The sequence below is a fragment of the Gorilla gorilla genome, chromosome 1 (assembly GCF_029281585.2).
Source record: "Gorilla gorilla gorilla isolate KB3781 chromosome 1, NHGRI_mGorGor1-v2.1_pri, whole genome shotgun sequence".
Classification (NCBI taxonomy): Eukaryota; Metazoa; Chordata; class Mammalia; order Primates; family Hominidae; genus Gorilla; species Gorilla gorilla.
In genome coordinates this window covers 9251453-9272901 of record NC_073224.2, presented here as the reverse complement: position 1 = coordinate 9272901, position 21449 = coordinate 9251453, and the positions used below count along the sequence as shown (strand labels likewise).

Genomic DNA, 21449 nt, shown 5'->3' with positions numbered 1-21449 from the left:
TTTTGGTTTCCATGTTGGCATTGAGCTCCAGGCTTTCTATGTGTGGATAGTGGAGATTTGGACCCTCCATCCACAGTCTCTTTCCAAGTGAAGGGAAAGATTGGTTTTTGCTGTTCCTTGGTATTCCAAAAGCTCTGGTCTGGGGCCCATGTTCACACTGGCTCTCAGTCTGGTCAGATGCAATGTTCTTCAAAGGTGGGGACCTACTTGTTATCAGAGTAGCAGCCAAAAGAGGAAAAGGTGTGAATTAAGTACTCAGTTAAAAGGAAACATGAGACCAGGTGTGGTGGCTTATGCCAATAACCCCAGCACTTTGGGAGGTCAAGGAGGGAGGATCACTTGAGCCACAGAGTTCAAGACCACCCTGGGCAATATAGCAAGCTCCCATCTCTAAAAAAAAAAAAAAAAAAAAAAAATTAGCTGGGTGTGGTGGTGCATGCCTGTAGTCCTGGGTACTCTGGAGGCTGAGGTGGGAGGATCACTTGATCCCTGGAGGTTGAAGTTGCAGTGAGTCGTGATTGTGCCACTGCACCCAGCCTGGGTGACCCTGTCTGAAAAAAAAAAATTAAGAAGCATGATTTCTAATATAGACATATTAGAAAATATATATCTACATATAGTAGAAAAATATATACACATGTATTAGAAAATATATATAGGTATATTAGAAAACATAATCTCTCTCTATATATATGTGTATATATAAACTACTTATATATATATAAGTATATATATAGACTACCTATTCTATCTTATACCTTCCACTCAAGGTCATGAAGATTTGATTTTGGAGACTGAGGCAAACGTTTGCCACCTGATTTTAAAACTCAGGAGGGTTAGGCCGGGTGTGGTGGTTCATGCCTGTAATCCCAGCACTTTAGGAGGCCGAGGCAGGCAGATCACGAAGTCAGGAGATCAAGACCATCCTGGCTAACATGGTGAAACTCCATCTCTACTAAAAATACAAAAAAAATTAGCTGGGCGTGGTGGTGGATGCCTGTAGTCCCAGCTACTTGAGAGGCTAACACAGGAGAACAGCTTGAACCTGGGAGGCAGTGCTTGCGGTGAGCTGAGATCGCACCACCACACTCCAAGCCTGGGCAACAGAGCAAGACTCTGTCTCAAAAAAAACAAAACAAAACAACTCAGGAGGGCAGAAGAGAATGGGTAATCACTATACCTAGTTTCCAGCAAGAGATTCCTCCCTTTAGAAACACTCCCCAGAACTGACAGAAACAGAGAAAGAGGCGTAAGGAGCCATAAAGAGATGTGATGTGCTTTAAAAGCAACAAAATATGAGGCGAGGAACATACTCTACTCTAATATGTCCATCATAGGGGTTCTATTTGTTTCCTACAGATAAAGTGATCATTTAACTATAAAAATTACTATCATTCATCTCTCCACATGCATTCCCATCCCTGAGAAGTGGTAGGAACCATGCGCCTCCGGGATGTGGAAACAAGTGCTCTTGTGAACAGAGGTTTCATTCCACTGAGAGAAATGGCCATGCAAAGCAGTGTCTCAAGAGAGCAAGGCAAATCAATGTCCTGCCTGGAGTATATTTTACAAATTTCTAATACAAATGATTGCACTGAACGACAAAGGTTTTCCTGTACTCTTCCTCCATCCGACCTTCAAACAGATACACTAGTCTCAGCTCCAGTGGAAGTAGGAGGCATCCTTGACGTTATACTCAGCTGTGATGTAAGGAATCTGTGTACTTACAAAACTAATGCAAAGTATTTCAGGCTGTCAGCTGACATCCCTGCCACTCCCCACAGCTGAGACTATGCAGTAATGGCAGTACATCTGACATCCTGTCTGACATCTAGAGGACTCAGGAAATTCAAAGAAAATACTATAAATTGTACCATTTCATGATTCACACTTCGTGCAACCAAAGATCTCCTCTACACAAAAACACAGGAAATGTCAGAATACCCCATAGGTATGTGATTTTTCTTAACTTGTATGGTTTTATTTATAAGAAATAAATTCAGTTACTGAATTATGAAACAGACACATAGGGGTCCCCTTTGGGATCTAGTCCTTAAGATGCGTTCAAGAGGATGAAGGATGTCCATCTCTGAGATATATTAGTACTTCTACAACTCGTGTGCCAAGCACCAGAGGGCTAACGTATCCTCCAGATACACAGACACAACTTAAAGCAGAGAAGCCAGGTAGAGAGATTTGAAAAATGAATTCTAACACTAGCATACTAAATTCCCAAATAAATTGTTTAATTACATTGTACCTTCATTTCCCCAATGATCAGGTAGAGATAATTACCTTTGCTTATTTCACAGGGGGCATTTGTAATAATAAAAAGAATTATTTGAAATCTTCAAAGAAAGAGCACTATTTTAACCTACTTATATAAGGAACAGAAAGAGAAAATTGAGTTAACAGTCTTAAATTCTGCCAAATTAATCTAATTTTTAAAAAGAGAGACCAAGTGAAAACTCACCACTGTTGTTCTCATCGTAACTGAAATCCAGCACATTAAAGAGAGAGAGAAAGAGATCAGCTTTTAAAACTCGTAAAACTCCATCCCTGGTGGCCACAAACACTCTTATCAGTTCCCCATTGAAAACCCCTCCTCGCCATCTCCCTTCCTTCCCCTTTCTCCTATTACCTCAGCCTTCACTCCACTTACTCTTCCCATCTCTCGACTTCTCTACCACCTCTTCCTCCCTGATAGTTATGACCTCACTCCCACTGTCACACATAGAACTGATCCAAAGGGGACCTAATAATTATTCTAACCAATCTCCCACACAGTAAAAAGGACAACTGGAGACTGAAGTGATAACGTCACAGGCTCAGGGTCAGGTAGCCACTGACATGCAAAGCTGGGTCCTCACCTAGGTATATGACTCCCAGTACAGTGCTCTTTCCAGTACCCCACACAACAGGCTACCTGGGCCTGTTCACCAGCCTTATCCAAGAAATCCATTTATGAAACGGTTAGGTGCACTTTGTTGTTCTTCCACCATATAAAGTGCTTTGAGTCACAATTAGCAAAATCAGATAAAACTGATGACAGCAATCACATTAGAATCCTGTATCTGGAAGACACCTTTACCCATAATCCATCTTATCCAGGAAGTAAGACTCAGGAGGCCATTTCCACAATGCCTCTCCTCCCCAGACACTCATTCCTATGTTCAACATCACTTCCATTGCTCAAACCTAAATCCTTCCTAATGATGATACTGAAGCAAAATCACAATACCAGGTTTTCCAGACCCGGCTGAGAAAACACTAACTGAGCCCCTAAGTACAAATGAGCATACTTAACATAGAGAAGACACGGTTAGCACATTGCTAAATTTCTCTACACCCTTATTTTTAGCAGATTAAATAATTGTAGCCCCTTTATCTTCTAAGTCTATTTTTGGCTTTTATCTAAGGCCCCTTTAAATTCTCCATGTTGCTTTTGGAAAGCTAGAGTCCAGAACCAAGGACAGGTAGCTAAAGTGTTTCACATAAGAGAAACTCCATCAACAAAAGTATTGCAAAGTCTGTACAAGCCCAGGGCAATCAATGAAATCTGCAGGTAAACGAGGCAGTTTTCCAGACAATACTTTTCAATTAGACTAACTTACAAACTTGAGGAATAATGAGAAACTACAAAGAAAACATCAACTGCATCTTCAAAGCATTTTCAAGCACAAACCCTAATACAGTTTACTGGATGCCATTTAATTGGGCAGCTCTAAGCATGTAGCTAAATACAAGAAGGTTGGCATAAGAGATAAAAAAGCAAACAATGTCCAAGCTAGATCCCTTAAATACTGTCAGAACAAGGTTAAGAAGAAGCAAGGTGAGAAATCAGGGAAAATGCAAATAAGAATTCCATTTCCTACAAGATAAAGAAAGATAAATAAAAATCCTGACTAGCTAGGGGAGTATGTCCAGCACCAAAAAAAAAAAAAAAAAAGTAATTATTTCATGTGTGCTCCTGATATAAAGTCTTGAAAATAATAAGGCTGCTAAATTGCAAATATCAGGGAAGTGAAGTAGTAGCTCAAAAGATTATGAAAATTGAGATTTCCAAACTGAATTTGAAAAGGAAACAGGTAAAATGAGGTCAGGACATTACAGATGAGAAAGAAGCTTCTACTATTTGGCTGGCTGTTTTAAATTAATAACCTGGAACATTAGCAGGTTTAAAGTCCTATAAAAATGACACAGAGGGAGAAGTAAATGCGGTAGAAACAGCGGTGTTTACACCTTCATCATACAAAGGTATTACTAAAAGGATTTACAAGGTGGTAACAGGATACATATCAAAGTCAAAGCGCTTTAATAAATGATGAGAAAAGGCATTAGGCATGGAAGTAAAGCCGAAGGGCTTGAAATAACTCCACCTATCCACGTCCCAGATTATTTTAAACCAAGTAAGCCACTCCAAGATCCACAAAAGATCAGGTTGTATTTTTCCCTAAGTGGCAGTATTCCCATGAGCACCAAAGCAGTAAAGGCAGTAGGTAGAAAAACCAGGAGTTAAAAGAATATAAAACACTAGTCCTTTCTGGGATATTGTTACACATGCTGAAAGAATCTAAATATACATATCACGACCCAAAGAGGTCTCAGGCTTAAAATCCAAAAAGAAAGAAAAGCAAGTATATTGCCCTTTCTTCCTATTGGGAAAACCTTGTAACCACTGAAAAATTAGAACAGATAAATAGGAATGGGTCAGTATAATTAGTATCTTCTAATTATAGAAGCACCCAGATTGGCATCAAACTCACCAACTCTTGGCTGTCTTCAACAATGACCAGGCCTCCTCTGGGGAGACTACTTCTTGCCATCCTCAATCTGTACCTCAGATGTGTGACTTCTTGCTTCTAACAATATCACAGATTATGGACTAAATGTTTGTGTCCTCCCAAAATTCTTACGTTGCAGCCCTAACCCTCTGGTTCTATTTGGAGAAGGGGCTTCTCAGACAGTAATTAAGGTTAAATGAGGTCATACGGGTGGGGACCTGATACAATAGGATTAGTGTCCTCACAGGTAGAGACCAGAGAGCTCATTGACCTGCTCCCTTCCTCCCTGTGTGCTTGCATGAGGAAGGGCCATGTGAGGACTTAGCAAGGAGGCACCATCTGCAAGCCAGGAAGAGAGACCTCACCAGAAACTTAGTGGGCCAGAACCTTGTCTTAGGCTTCTAGTCTCGAGAACTGTGAGGAATTATAAATTTCTGTTTTTTAAGCCACACAGTCTGTGGTGTTTTGTTACAGTACCCTGAGGTGACTCAGACATACCTACCACATTGATGCTTAATAGTGACTACCCAAACAGCAGGAATAAAAGTTTCAATTTGTTTCTTACATTTCCTAATGCAATGCTCTGTAAGGCTAGATGTTTTAGAAATGCTTTTTGAACTTAATAATGGTTTTAAAAAGTCACAGACTTCAATAACAGCCATCATTTTCTCTAAGCACTAATGGTGTTATATGCCAAGAATTTTTAAAGGCAAATAAATTTTTCTTCTTATCTAAAAAGCTGCCTGGAGAATGCTCACCCTTCCTTTACTCACTACTGAAAACTGTCAATAGCAATTCAAGTAATATAATTCCTTTTTTTTGGAGGCAGAGTCTTGCTCTATCCCCCAGGCTGGAGTGCAGTGGCACGATCTCGGCTACTGCAACCTCCGCCTCCCGGGTTCAAGCGATTCTCCTGCCTCATCCTCCTGAGTAGCTGGGACTGCAGGCGCCTGCCACCACGCCCAGCTAATTTTTGTACTTTTAGTAGAGACAGGGTTTTGCCATGTTAGTGATTCTTTTTTTTTTTTTTTTTTTAGACGGAGTTTTGCTCTGTCGCCCAGGCTGGAGCGCAGTGGCGCGATCTCGGCTCACTGCAAGCTCCGCCTCCCGGGTTCACGCCATTCTCCTGCCTCAGCCTCACGAGTAGCTGAAACTACAGGCGCCCGCCACCACGCCCGGCTAATTTTTTGTATGTTTAGTAGAGATGGGGTTTCACCATGTTAGCCAGGATGGTCTTGATCTCCTGATTTCGTGATCGCCCGCCTCGGCCTCCCAAAGTGCTGGGATTACAGGCATGAGCCACCGTGCCTGGCCAGTAATTCCTTTTTAAGAATTACAAACACCAAAGTATCTTGTACAATGGTGATTTATGTGCACATGTATGCTAAAAATACCAAAAAGAACTTACGCAATTTTTACATACATAAAATACTTTAGTTCCTTGATTCTATGCCAATTCACCTAAATATTAACAAACTTAGGACAGTGGACCTTGGGCTTACAGAATATTAAATTGTAGAATAATAGAATCATAAAATCATAGAATCACAGACTAGAGGTTTGTCTCAGTCAAATCTCACCATTTTTTTTAAATGAGGAAAACCAGAGCTCAGTACCTTGCTCAAAGTAACATAAATAGTTCCCTTAATTCCCAGAATTGTGTTTTTTTACTGTATTAAGAAATAATTTTCTGTAAAGTAAAATAATGATTCTCAAAATTAATAAAACACATATAAAAGATTTAACTCACTAGAGAACGAATAAGATGCTAAGTCTGATTTTTAAAAGAATTCAAAGAAGACACAAATACATAAGCATCAGAAATGCCAGCAAAATGTAAAATGTGCAAAACTGGTCAATATGCATAGGAAAATAATCTATTGCATTCTCCAAACACAACTGCATTTTATGGACAAGAACCAGGCGCTTTACTGTCTATTTTCTGCGGCACACACAATTCTAGTACAGCTCAAAGACAGTGAAAGGCAGAGCTGACCTGATGGTTGAGTAGACAAAACATGCTTTTTTTTTTTTTTAATCATTTCAAAGTCTTTCCTCACAGTCCCTTACCATGCACAAGTACTCTGAAACCAGAGAACAGCACAGTGGGTGAATTTAAAAAACAGAATTTAGAATTCTTGTTTAATTGCTAACTTTCTGAAAGGCCTCAGAAAAAGACCCAAGTTCATTTCATATCAGCCCCAAAACTAAGAGACCATGAAAACTCGACCTATGAGAGTCTGGCACTGTCAATGTTGACAGCACTTCTCCTCTCAAAATGATCACTCTGAATACTTACAATAATCCCACCAGGGCAAAAGGTTCACAACAGCAGTTCCTCAGCCAAGTCGTGGGAAAGGCTGTATCACATTCCGGTCTTCTGCTTCCCAGTCTCACACTCTCCCCACATCACAGGCACAGTTACCTCAAAGGAGAATGTCTCTAAAGCCCCTTAGAGTCATTATGCAAGAGGTCTCACGGAACAACTTTTCGTTGTGACTGAAGAGATGAAATGTAAAATGAGGAAACACAAAAGAAGAAATGGTCTGCTACACAAACATACAAAGTAGGTGTGATGTGCTAGATAACGAGGTGATATGCTGATGGAGCTCAACTCTGACCCCAGTTCCACAGCTCCAGTCAAAAGATCTGCGTTTAAGAAAGGAGAAACAAGGTGGCTCACGCCTGTAATCCCAGCACTTCGGTGCGGTGGCGCACGCCTATATTCCCAGCTACTCGGGAGGCTGAGGCAGGAGAATGGCGTGAACCCGGGAGGCAGAGCCTGCATTGAGCAGAGATCGTGCCACTGCACTCCAGCCTGGGCAACACAGGGAGACTCTGTCTCAAAAAAAAAAAAAAAAAAAGAAAAGAAAAGAAAAGAAAGGAGAAACAAATGGGAATGAAGAGTGGAAAAGATATCAAATAAGGACCCAAAAGCACTCTGAGAAAACAATAAGGTTCTTATGTACTGTGTTCAGGCAAAGAAACACAAGACATAGACATGAAGACAACAGAAAGCAAGGAATAATTTTTAAAACTAATTTGGCACAATTTTTTTTCTTTTAAAATGCTCAAGAGGATCATTGCAGAAAACATTCAGAAAACACAGCGGTAAAGCAAGTTGCTGAGGGATTTTTCAATAGCTCCACTGTGAAAAAACAAGCACATCTTAAAACTACAAGCTTTGAAACTTTTAAATTTCTTAATTAAAATATTTCTTGATTCCGTTCATTTCTAAGCAAGACTCCAGCCCTAAAGAGACCAGTAAATTTTTATTCATCTTTTTTGAAACAAACATGATTAACAAGTCATTGTTTGAATAGAAAACTATGAATTAAACAAACAAGCAAACAACCCCACAATAATGGAACCCATTCCTTGGAGATAATGACAATGCAAAGTACAAGAAACCCATTTTGAAGCATTAGTTTCATGTGAGCACTTGTTGACGGAAATATTACAAGAAGTCCCCCTAAGAACAGCTCTCTTCATTGTCGTATCAATAGTCTTGGTGGCTCACATTCCTCACATGCACTGAGGGCCGTCTTGATAAAAAGTATCTAGTAGACCTCCTGGTGTCAAGTTGTAAAGCTCGAACTTGTTTTGGGATTTTTGAGAATGTATAATAAATATCGATTTATTAATTTACAATAAAAAAACTAATGGGTGAAAGGACTGGACACTCAGCCTCTGACCTTCATGTTTTCTCCCTGCATAGGAAGTCAAACTATAATCAGAATGTTGTCGTGTCTGGCACTACAGCAAGAGCAATGAGTTGCATAAACCACGAAGCAAACAGACTGTTCATTCATCCAGCACGTCCTGGCCTAGAGCTAGAAATACAGCAGCCAACAAGAGCGATCAGAGTCCAGATTGGACTCTGAAAAGAGGATCTCCTTGCCCCAGGAGCTGTGCAGTATGGCCCCAGTTCTAGCTTTCTCTGGCCTAGACAATGCCTAATGGAGCCCTGCAAATATTCACTTCACTGACTTTTTAAAAAATATTTTTATATAAGATAAAATTTTCACTTTAACCATTTTAAGTGTACACTTCAATGGCATTAAATTCAAAATGTTGTGTAACCATAACCACTATTTCCAAAAGATTTTTGTCATCCCAAACAGAAACTCTGAACAAGTTTGCTTTTTAAAAGTGGCACAAGTTACTAACATTTGTGGTTGACATTTTTTTTTAATATCTATGTTAAGAACTCGATTATAGGCCTGCCCATATGTTTCCTTAAGAGGTCTGGGGCCAGGCATGGTGGCTCACGCCTGTAATCCCAACACTTTGGGAGGCCAAGGTGGGTGGATTGCTTGAACTCAGGAGTTTGAGACCAGTCTGGGCTACATGGTGAGACCCTATCGCTACTAAAAACACAAAAAAGAGGCAGGCATGGTGGTGCACATTTGTGGTCCCAGCTACTCAGGAGGCTAGTGAGGAGGATCACTGGAGCCTGCAGGGCAAAAGCTGCAATGAGCCAAGATCGCACCACTGCACTCCAGCCTGCGTGACAGAGCAAGACCCTGTCTCAAAAAAAAAAAAAAAAAAGGTGTTTATGTTTCATTAGCCATTGTGTTTATTTATGTTAAAAATATGAAATGTTTCACAAATTTGCATGTCACCCTTGTACAGGAGCCATACTAATCTTCTCTGTCTCATACTAATTTTTTAGTATATGTGCTGCTGAAGCACGAACTAGCCATTGGGTTTTGATTTTATAACTGTTTTCCAGAAGGCAAACTTCTAACTTCTTAAAGAGAAAGGTACCTTGTTGCCATGTCCTCCCTCCCACCCCACTACACAGAGGCGCTTTCTTCTACAATGCACACTATTTCATCCAACTCTTACAAATATCTAAAGAGATGCTATCATCAGCTTTTTAGACATAAGGAAGCTGAGACTCACAGGAATGATATTTCTCAAAGCTACTCAGGAAGCAAGGGAACAACGCAAGTGTCGGTAACAGTTATTCCATATTGGAGCATGACTGACTGGATGAATATATGTTTGTTTTTGCTATACAGCTAACATTAACTGGTTCTAAGACTGAATACTGTATTAAATTTGTTATTAAAATACATACTCCTATAACAAGAAGGGACATATAAGACAAAATAGGAAAGATGAAAAGGTTTTAAAGACACAGGAGAGGCTAAAGAAGTGATTTTTAATGGATATACTCTGGGAGAAATTCTCAACTATTTCCCTACAAATGGGTGATATTAGTCACTTAGGGTGGCTGCCTTTTTTCTGAAAGCTGTCAGACATCTCTATGGACAAAATAAAGAAAGAGACACCCTACGGTTTATTTATGTACATATCATGGTAGCAGTCCGTGGTTTTAAGACAAATTGAAACTCCATCATATGCTGCTTTTAAAGCCCAAATAACTAAAATAAAAACTCCCAGGCACAGCAACGGCAAAATACTGTCATTCGCATGTGCTCAGGAGACACGTGTCTCTAAAAGCAACATGTACATTTCTCTTTTCAAGCAAATGTTTAAAGGAACTGGCACCGCAACAAACAAGGGGAAATATGGAGATCAGTTTTAAAGGCAGGATTTGTTTTTGTGGAGTCTAATTTATTTCAAGAAATCCAGATTATTAAATTCACCTCCTATCTGAGGAAGGATCTCAAAGGAAAGGTAATACAGGCTAGTCGTCCTTAAATGCCCAAGTCCAAAAGACTAGTATTTAAGACCCAAGTTTATCACTTACTAAGTGTCAGACCTTGGCCATGTTACATAATCGCTCTCAATCTGTTTCCTCAAAATAATACTGCTTAACAAAGGATTAAGTAAAATGGTTCGTATAAAGCACCACACACAGACTGTAGCGTATACTTAGAGTTTTATTTCAGCATTAGAAAGCATGGGAGGCCAGGCGCGGTGGCTCACGCCTGTAATCCCAACACTCTGGGAGGCCAAGGAGGGTGGATCACAAGGTCAGGAGTTCGAGACCAGTCTGGCCAATATGGTGAAACCCCGTCTCTACTAAGAATACAAAAATTAGCCCTCTCCCTCTCCCTCTCCCTCTCCCCACGGTCTCCCTCTCCCTCTCTTTCCACGGTCTCCCTCTGATGCCGAGCCGAAGCTGGACGGTACTGCTGCCATCTCAGCTCACTGCAACCTCCCTGCCTGATTCTCCTGCCTCAGCCTGCCGAGTGCCTGCGATTGCAGGTGCGCGCCGCCATGCCTGACTGGTTTTCGTATTTTTTTGGTGGAGACGGGGTTTCGCTGTGTCGGCCGGGCTGGTCTCCAGCTCCTAACCGCGAATGATCCACCAGCCTCGGCCTCCCGAGGTGCCAGGATTGCAGACGGAGTCTCCTTAACTCGGTGCTCAATGGCGCCCATGCTGGAGTGCAGTGGCGTGATCTCGGCTCGCTACAACCACCTCCCAGCCGCCTGCCTTGGCCCCCCAAAGTGCCGAGATTGCAGCCTCTGCCCGAGCGTCTCCGCCTGGCCGCCCATCGTCTGGGATGTGAGGAGCCCCTCTGCCTGGCTGCCCAGTCTGGAAAGTGAGGAGCGTCTCTGCCCGGCCACCATCCCATCTAGGAAGTGAGGAGCGCCTCTTCCCGGCCGCCATCACATCTGGGAAGTGAGGAACGTCTCTGCCCGGCCGCCCATCGTCTGAGATGAGGGGAGCACCTCTGCCCTGCCGCCCCGTCCGGGATGTGAGGAGCGTCTCTGCCCGGCCGCCCCGTCTGAGAAGTGAGGAGACCCTCTGCCTGGCAGCCGCCCCGTCTGAGAAGTGAGGAGCCCCTCCGCCCAGCAGCCACCCCCGTCTGGGAAGTGAGGAGCGTCTCCGCCCAGCAGCCACCTCGTCCGGGAGGGAGGTGGGGGGGTCACCCCCCCGCCCGGCCAGCCGCCCTGTCCGGGAGGTGAGGGGCGCCTCTGCCCGGCCGCCCCTACTGGGAAGTGAGGAGCCCCTCTGCCCGGCCAGCCGCTCCGTCCGGGAGGGAGGTGGGGGGGGTCAGCCCCCTGCCCGGCCAGCCGCCCCGTCCGGGAGGGAGGTGGGGGGGTTAGCCCCCCGCCTGGCCAGCCGCCCCGTCCGGGAGGTGAGGGGCGCCTCTGCCCGGCCACCACCCCGTCTGGGAGGTGTACCCAACAGCTCATTGAGAACGGGCCATGATGACAATGGCGGTTTTGTGGAATGGAAAGGGGGGAAAGGTGGGGAAAAGATTGAGAAATCGGATGGTTGCCGTGTCTGTGTAGAGAGGTAGACATGGGAGACTTTTCATTTTGTTCTGTACTAAGAAAAATTCTTCTGCCTTGGGATCCTGTTGATCTGTGACCTTACCCCCAACCCTGTGCTCTCTGAAACATGTGCTGTATCCACTCAGGGTTGAATGGATTAAGGGCGGTGCAAGATGTGCTTTGTTAAACAGATGCTTGAAGGCAGCATGCTCGTTAAGAGCCATCACCACTCCCTAATCTCAAGTACCCAGGGACACAAACACTGCGGAAGGCCGCAGGGTCCTCTGCCCAGGAAAACCAGAGAACTTTGTTCACTTGTTTATCTGCTGACCTTCCCTCCACTGTTGTCCTGTGACCCTGCCAAGTCCCCCTCTGCAAGAAACACCCGAGAATGATCAATAAAAAATAAAAAATAAAAAAAAAAAAGAATACAAAAATTAGCCAGGCGTGGTGGCAGGCACCTGTACTCCCAGCTACTCGGGAGGCTGAGGCAGGAGAATCGCTTGAACCCAGGAGGCAGAGGTTGCAGTGGGCCAAGATCGTGCCATTGCACTCCAACCTAGGTGACAGAGTAAGACTCTGTCTCAAAAAAAAGGAAGTATGGGAAGTAGGAGAGTTGCTGAAGCACACTGATTTAAATTACTACTCAATTAGACTAAATTTTTTAAAAATCATGATTTTCTTTGTCCCCCTCCCCAACTCACACACAAAAAGCCAACACTATACTAAATAATAGAAGATAGTCGAGGTCAAGATTTTCACCTTGTTCTCCAGCTATCATTTTTTCCCTCCCTACTTCTATTTTGGATTAAGGTATTTCAGGGGCCCCAACATCAAAGTTGAACAGAAGAAGGAAAGCAAGAGAAAATGAGAGGTAGGAACTAGAAAAGCCAGTATCAGAAAAGCATACAGCACTTCCTCACTATACTAGCAAAGCTTACCATGCAATATTCAACAGGTAAATCCTGATGGATGGCTGACACCGGGTTCAAGACACTAGTCCACATGCTCCACATACTGAATACCCTAAGGTAGTTCAGAGAGAAACTGAGGGGAAGACGGAGAAAACGCACCTCACGGTGCATTCTGTATGTCACTGTCTTACACGCAGGAGTTTCAATGTTTTGGTACCAATTAAAGACCAACTATCAGTTCTCCATGGAAGCAGCAAAATATAAAAGTATCCTTGAAATCAGTACAGCGCCCTTCTGCTAGGGTCTAGTGATGTGGTTTTGAGATTCTTTGTTTTGGATCATTCCTTGTTTGGTGGACCCACAAATAATGGTCCTGCCTAGAACCATCACCGCAAGCTAGAGTGAAAAAATGCCAGAAGACTAGGCTGGTGGGTAAAAAAACTCAACATTTTTCCTCATGATTAACCTTGGGTGGCCTTGACAAGTTATGTAAGGTTTTGTTTCTTCAGAAAGACACTGCATTTTTAGAACATCTCTAGGCACAAAAATTAGTCATGTAACTGAAAGACAAGAAAATGTTAAGCATGTATTATAAATAAATGTGAATATTAGGGGTGTGTATCCAAACACATGAATAGCTCTTAAAAGAATAAGTCAAAAAGATCAAACATATTTGAAATCAGAGAGATGTCTTTTGGGAACTGAACTCTTGCCACGAGCAGGAGAAAACCAGAAAGGTCTTCATGGGTTTTGGTATCTGTTAAACCATTAATTCATGATGTGTCGCTGGAAAAAAATCACAAATGTCTTCAAGCCTCATTTTCCCTATCTGTATCTGCCCAAGATCTCACTGGATTCTTGAAGAATCAAATATGATAACACAGTCATTCCTGAAGTATGGCCACGGACCAACAGCATCAGTAAGCCAGGAACTTGTTCAAATGCAGTTGAGTCCCACCCAGTCCTAATAAATGAGAAACTTCAGCAATCGGTTATTCTGATGCACCTTGAAGTTTGAGAACCACTGCACAAAAACAGATACAATCTGAAACATCTGAAAACACTGGAGTGTTGTTATTACGGAAAAAATTAAGAATCATACATTGAAGATTTTAAGAACTTTCACTTAAAAGTTGGATACAAAAGAGGCTATGTGTGGCTTTTGTTGTTGTTTTTGTTGCTGTTGTTGAAACAAGGTGTCACTCTGTCACCCAGGCTGGAGTGCAGTGGTATTATTATAGCTCACTGTAGCCTTGAATTCCTGAGCTCAAGCGATCCTCCTTCCTCAGCCTCCCAAGCAGCTGGAACCACAGGCATGTGCCATCATGCTCAGCTATTTTTTATTTACTTATTTACTTTTTTAATTTATAAGAAAAGAGGTTTAATTGAAGAAATTGGCAAACAGAAAGGGGCTACAGAACTCATGCAACTTCGGAACCCAGCAGGGCAGTCATTAAATCTTAAAGCTCCAAAATAACCTGCCTCCGTTTTAATTTTTCTTTTGTAGTGATGAAGTCTTGCTATGTTGCCCAGGCTGGTGTTGAACTCCTGGGCCGAAGCGATCCTCCTACCTCAGCCTCCCAAAGTGCTGGAATTACAGGCGTGAGCCACTGTGCCTAACCTATGTGTGGCTTTTTTAAAGCCAAGATTCGCAGTTAATGTAAATGCTACAATAAAATAAAATCCAAAATTACGGTACCTATCAATGTTAAAATGCAGTATTATTTCCTTGTAACTTTAAAAGGGTTAAGGGAAAAGAAATAAAAGTAGTAATGATTGTAATGATTACATATTCTTTAAAGAGTAAATATGAGACTAAATGTATCTCAATCCAATTATTAATAAAAAAAGAGTGAACTTGAGATTAGCTCTCTCTAGGGAAAAAGGAGAACAGTAAGTCCTCCTGGGATCTTTACATTTTCTTGGCAAGAGTAATGCATTCATTGCTTTTAAAAAGGTAAAAGGTAAAGTCAAAAAAAAAAAAAGAAATGTAGTTACAAAAGATGCATTTCAATTGATAATGAAGGCTTTTAATGTAATGATTATAGGAAATCTTGGAGGAGTTCTAATAAGTACAGCCAAATTAAGAACAAAATATGCTAAGAAAACAGAGAAGTCATATGGTTTTTCATTCTACATTCTAGTTAAACCCAATAAAACACGTGAAGACAAAAGTATTCCGCATTAGAAGTACCCTTAGGTCCCATTTATCGTCACATCTTGTTTACTACCAGTTAAGAAAATACGGTACTACAGCCTCTGACAAATTAGAGACAACCTGAGAGCCACACTGGTAGAAACATACAGATCTGAAAAAATTCTGGGGTGAAAGTAAGGAAGAAGAGATTGGAAGAATAAATTAACATTTAAAATACAACAAGATCACATAGAAATAGAAATAGTTCAATGAAAACACTTGTCCATAAAAAGCAAAATTACCAACTATCTGGAGATTTAAATTAGACTGTACTGAGGAATATATTCTTCAGAATATGTTTATTTGTATGATCTTTTATGTACCCTTCAATAAAACTCTAGACTAAGTCCCTACGACAAAAGAGGCAGCCCCAGCAGTGGCCTTGTGGCCTGATGTACAGAGGCAGCAAGCCGCCATTCACTCACCCACCACCATCACACTGGCACCCCACGTTTCTCTCCAAGCTTCTTCCCCACAGTATAAATCAGATCCAAATTAGCCGCTAGTCATAATCAGCAGAAAGGATGGAGAGGCCTTACGGTTACCTTAGACACAGCCCTAGTGGTCTTCTCCTACTTCCTCAGAGACGGCCTCCACCAGCAGCACAACAGCACACTTCCTGTAGATCTACAATCAGTTCTTCCGAGCCGCAGACGGCTACTACGGTCCTCGCAGCTCTCCAGGTACTCACACTTCTTTTTCTCCCTCTTTAATTCTAGGCCTTCTTTTCTTTCTTGCCTTTGTGTCCCCTTTCAAGCTTTCCCTTTTATTCAAACGTACACCAAAATGGCAAAAGCAGCAAAACATTCTAAATCATGTTCACGCAAGCCAGTGCTGGGGAACAAAATGGATACAAATTGGTCATTATGTTCTCTTTCATTTGGGGGTGGTGCACAATTAAGAGAGGTATGCAGTTTTTATGTGCTTCTCTATAACTGCAGCTCTAAAGGTTCCTCATTCCATCATGAAATTTAAGAGGTACATGAGCAATGGCACTATACTGGGAAAGTTAAAACAAAAGATTTATTAACCTCTGGGTTGTTGTTTTAAAAAAGTATCAAGGGGGTCTACACACTTCCTAAAGGGAAAAGTAAACATTTTTTTGAACACTTCATATACTACAGTTTTTGTGGGTTTTTTTTTTTTTTTTTTTTTGAGATGGAGGCTCGCCCAGTCACCCAGGCTGGAGTGCAGTAGTGCGATCTCAGCTCACCACAACCTCCCACCTCCTGGGTTCAAGCGGTTCTCCTGCCTCAGCCTCCCGAGTAGCTGGGACTATGGGCATGCGCCATCATGCCCGGCTAATTTTTGTATTTTTAGTAGAGACGGGGTTTCACTATATTGGCCAGGCTGGTCTTGAACTCCCGACCTCGTGTTCCACCTGCTTAGGCCTCCCAAAATGCTGGGATTACAGGCGTCAGCCACTGCGCCCGGCTGCATGCCAGTTTTTCACAGACATTATCTCACGAGTAGACATGCCAAACCTAGCCATCTAGAGCTGTGCTATCCAAAAGGTAGTCACTAACCACATGTAGCTATTTAAATTTAAAACATCATTAAAATTAAATTTGAAATTCAATTCCTCGGTCACATTCAACGCATTTCAAGTGTTTGATACATGAAAACGGCTACTGACTGCCATATTGCACAACAAAGAACATTTCCATTATCAGAGAAATTCTATGGCACAACAATGATCTAAGTCTCCTTCATGAAGATTTTCCACAAAAACGTCTGAAGAATTACATTGGGTCCCTCGTACAATGAAGATTAATTCGCTCACACTAAAGCTGTAACTGCAATCCATATACGTGTGTTCTCTTGTACCTGCAGCCAGGTTTTCACCACTGCCAGTTTCTACGCTATACTTGGCCTACTGAGAGCTCCAGTCTTTTACAAATACTTACTACATCCTAACCTCTCTTGAATGTCTGGCAAAGGTTTGGATCAAAAAAGACATCACATTTTTGCACATATGACATAATACTTATAGTTTCCTGGAAATTTATTGGCCCATATGAAGTGGGATCCCTGCGGCAGTGACAAAACTAAGTTTATGCTACTGAGGTTTTTCTTGCCCAGGAAATATAAAAAACTTGTGACTGTGAAGTCACTAAATAAACTAATGGTTTTAATAATGAGGGCAAAAAAATATTTTAATAGGTATAATGTCATTATCAAACCACAGGAAAAGCTATACCTGAAATAGAGTTCAATTTTGGTTAGATTTCCTTTAAAGTCTCATAGGACTCACGTGGTATGGGGCCTCTGTGACAATAGGTAACTTTTCATAAATGCTTAAGCACATCTGGACTCTACCCCAGTGACCTACAAGGTAATACATCATTCTGTCAGTTTCAGAGGTACATTCACATCCTATTCTCCAAAACCAGAAATCGCCCAGGAATTCCTAGACCATATGACATGTTGCTGAAGGAATATACAAATACATACACACAAATGTGCGTGCACGCGCACACACACACACACACTGAAAGAATATTATAACCATTCACCTTTCTTCTAAATTTTACCTTCTGTGTTAACTTTCCCTGTGTTGACAAAGAATGCCTCTCACTAAGTCATGACCCTGCAGGTCACTGTAATACAACATCGCATACCTGGATTATTATAATGGGTGAAGAGTTCTTACATATAGCTCAACAGGAGGTTAGGAAGCCCTATGAACACTCGGATTTTTGCTTCATTTTTAACCAAAAGGGGTCAGAGCCTTTGTCAATACCAGCTGTTGCAGTAGTTGGCTGCCTGTGATAATAGGCTGCCTTTCACCTGAAAGAATGAAGGGGTGTTTCTCAGAGTAATATCTTACGATACAGAGGATGATACTGTCTTTAAAGCTAGTGAAAATCAATTTTACTGTCACTTCTTTATTTAAAAAAAAACCTCCCTTTGCAGAAATATCATGTCATGTTTAAATTTTTTTTCTACTTCACATTATTTATAAGCCAATATTTTAAAGATTTTTGGCAGTTCTTTAGGCCTGGGCAGAGGTGATATTTGCCCAGAATACATCTGATATGGTCTCCTGGTTGTTTCTAAATTTCCTGTTTTGACTGATCAATGCTTGTACAGTGCTTGTTATTAACTACTAGACAATAACTCCTGGGCACAGACACTGCTCGTTGTCTTTTTTCCTTTGTGTAATTCAGATAGTAAATGTCCAGCAAAAAGCAAGATTCCAAGGGGTAAATTCAATTGCTGACGCATTTGCATTTCTAATTCTAATCCAAGTTAAATAAATGAAAAATCCACTGTAAAAGAGAAGCACAAAAGGCAAAATCTTCACAATCATTACCCAGGGAATCACTGCTTTGTATAAAATCATTAAAAATTATCTTGAAAAATAATAAAAGCAAGTTGACTGAGACAATTATACAATTCTAAGAAATGTTTTTAGAAATGTTCTTCTAAGTATTGTTCTTTTTAAATTTTATTTTTGGCAATTCTCAACTGTAACTACAATACGACATTCTTTCCCAAAAGAAAAACAAATTTTAAACTATTTATTTAACACTTTTGGCCACCAACACTTAACAGAAATAGTTGCTTAGTATAGCAGCTCAAGCAGCTTAAAAAATTTTAAAAGTTAAAACTTTCATAGGGCCTAGAAGCAAAGAAAACTCATTAGCAATAAGCATAAATAGTGCCCAAATCTTGTTTTCTAAAACTGTTCTCCAATTTCTAAATTCTCCAATTTCTAAAACTATTCTCCAATAAAAGAAAACAGGGCACATTGAAGAAATGGCTGCTTCTAGGATATGAGCAGGAAACATAAAAAATAAGCCTGAAGCATCTTGTAGTGCCAGAAAGTAAGGAGGTGCTAAAGAAAAAAAAAAAACAACTCTGCAATGATGAGGATATGTCAAACGGACACAGAAATCAACTGAAAAAGTTCCCTGTGGCCAAAAGTTAAAATATTTTGGGCAAGAACATAAAGTAGTATTGGATTATAACTAGAGATATAAAATAAATTGTGTATGAATACATACTGATATAAATAAAAGACAAATCTCCTGTTCAGAGGAATTCCAAATAATTTACATATTAAATACTCCTCCTTCAAGGAGGTGGAACGTGGCTCCCCACTCCTTAAGTGTGGGTGGTGCCTAGTGACGTCCCTGTGACGAGGACAGTGTGGAAGGGAAAAGGAGGAGCTCTGCAGTGGCGAAGGCTGACAAACGCGACCTCAGCTAGGTGATCAAGGTCAAAATCAACAACAAGTCAAGTCAATAGAGCATATTCCAGGTAGGATGCAGTGAAAACGGCACTTTATCTCTGTGGTCTTCCTCCCCAAAATCCGTAACTCCACTCTAATCATGAACAAAAATTCAGACAGGTATTACCTTCTTTCCACGTAAGGTACATTCTACAAAATACCTGACCAATAATATTCCTCCAAACTGTCAAGGATCATCAAAAACAAAGAAAGTATGAAAAACTGTACCAACCAAGAGAAGCCTAAAGCAACACAAGGACCAAAAATAACGTAGTATCCTGTGTGGCGTACTGGTACAGACACTGGGTAAAAACCAAGGGAATCTGAATAAAATATGGACTTTAGTTAGTACCAGTATATCAATATTGGTTCATTAATTGTAATAATGCACCATACTAATATAAGGTGTCAATAGGGAAAACTGGGTACAGAATATATAGGGGAACACTCTGTACTATTCACAATTTTGCTGTAAATCTACACTTTCTAAAATTTAAAGTCTATTTAAAAAATTTAAACAATCTTTCCAATACTAAATCATACTGCATACAATTAAAAATATTTATTTGTTTGCCATTGTAATTGTGGTTAAGAGTGTGGGCTAGGATAAAACTGCTGGATCTGAATCCCGTTCCCCCGTCTAAGTTGATTTTTACTATTGATAGTTATGTGCTTGACCTGTACACAGTATATAGCTAACACGGGCCCATTCTGACATCAGTTATGTTCAGCAGTCTTTGCTTTCCCAGTAAGAGAAAACAAGACAAATAAGGCCCAATCAGCCGGAAGCTTCTCATCACAGGGTAGCCATATTTAGTAAAGAACCAGGCAACATTTGCTGAGTATCACAGGGACTAAACCTGGAGCAAACTGGACCCCCATTCACAGTCAAGGCAGGTTCTCTTTCCCAAGAACAGATGTAACCAGCAATGTGAATAATGCCTCTGGGCAAAGTGCAGGACTGATTTTAAGAGCTGTCAGCAATTTCACATGATATGAACTCTGTTTATTTCTAATATTCAAATGAGCTCAACTAATGAAATACTATTTTATTTTCATAAGCAAAAAGAGCAGTAAAATGAATTTGATAAAAAATATCTGAAGACACATTCAATAAGAATGACTGGGGTATATAGCATGTTATTCATCTTTTTTAAAGTCTACATGTTAAAAGATTTACAACAAATGAATGCTTCTTAAATGAATATTCATACAGCAATTGCAGTGGCTTTTTTACTGCCTAAGATAGTCATTAAAGGCTTGTCATCCTGGCCCAACAATGCCTCTGGTGCTTCTAAATCATTAGATCTTAGTCTACTGCTTTGAATGTTGTAATTGCAACATAAAAATGAGAAATAAATTACCAGTATGAACAATCAAAGGTCACGATTTTCAGCAAAAGCTTAGAATTTTATAGTGGCACCTACTTTTTAATATAAACTATTCAGAGTATTTTTCTTGACCAGACTGAGTAAATAAACAGATGCAATTAATGAAACAAATGAAAAGGCTGAGAGCAACTGGCTATTCTTTAAACACACTATAAGTAACTAATGGGCATTAAAGGGTTTTTTAATTTAAATTTTTGTTTATAATTTCAACTTCTATTTTAGATTCGGGGGTACATATACAGGCTCGATACATGGGCATATAGTGTGACGCTGAGGTTTGGGGTAGAAATGACTCCATCACCCAGGGGGTGAGCCTAGTACCCAATAGGTAGTTTTTCAGCCCTTGCCCCCATCCCCTCTTCCCCCTCTAGTAGTCCCAGTACCTACTGTTCCCATCCTTATGTCCATAATTAATGTTTTTAGAGTTAGATTAACTGTCACTATACCTAATACAAAATTCAGTCTGGGATTGTGCCTCAGGCTATGTTCCACATCTGCTACTACTCTAAGATCACGTACCCTCTGTGAAGTCACTGAGCTGAGCACACCCCAGGAACAGGGAACCTGATATTTCTCTTCTATGAATGCACTCACAACCTCGCACTGGATATATAAAGAATAAGGAAATCACTAAATAGTTCTTGGATTAAACAAATGAATGCATCTGCTTGTGGAATTATTTCCAATTCAGTGCACCAAACAGGGAACTTCGGTATACAGCCAACC

The 21449-nt window shown here is 40.9% G+C and overlaps 1 protein-coding gene and 1 non-coding gene across 4 annotated transcripts in view; both read right to left on the bottom strand.

Annotated features, from left to right (window-relative positions):
• SMYD3 (SET and MYND domain containing 3) overlaps positions 1-21449 on the bottom strand; it is a 753414-nt gene that overhangs the window by 428308 nt on the left and 303657 nt on the right. The window lies entirely within an intron of this gene.
• LOC115932179 (U6 spliceosomal RNA) lies at positions 9375-9479 on the bottom strand. The gene has a single exon (XR_004068501.1). It is a non-coding gene; the product is annotated as a U6 spliceosomal RNA (small nuclear RNA).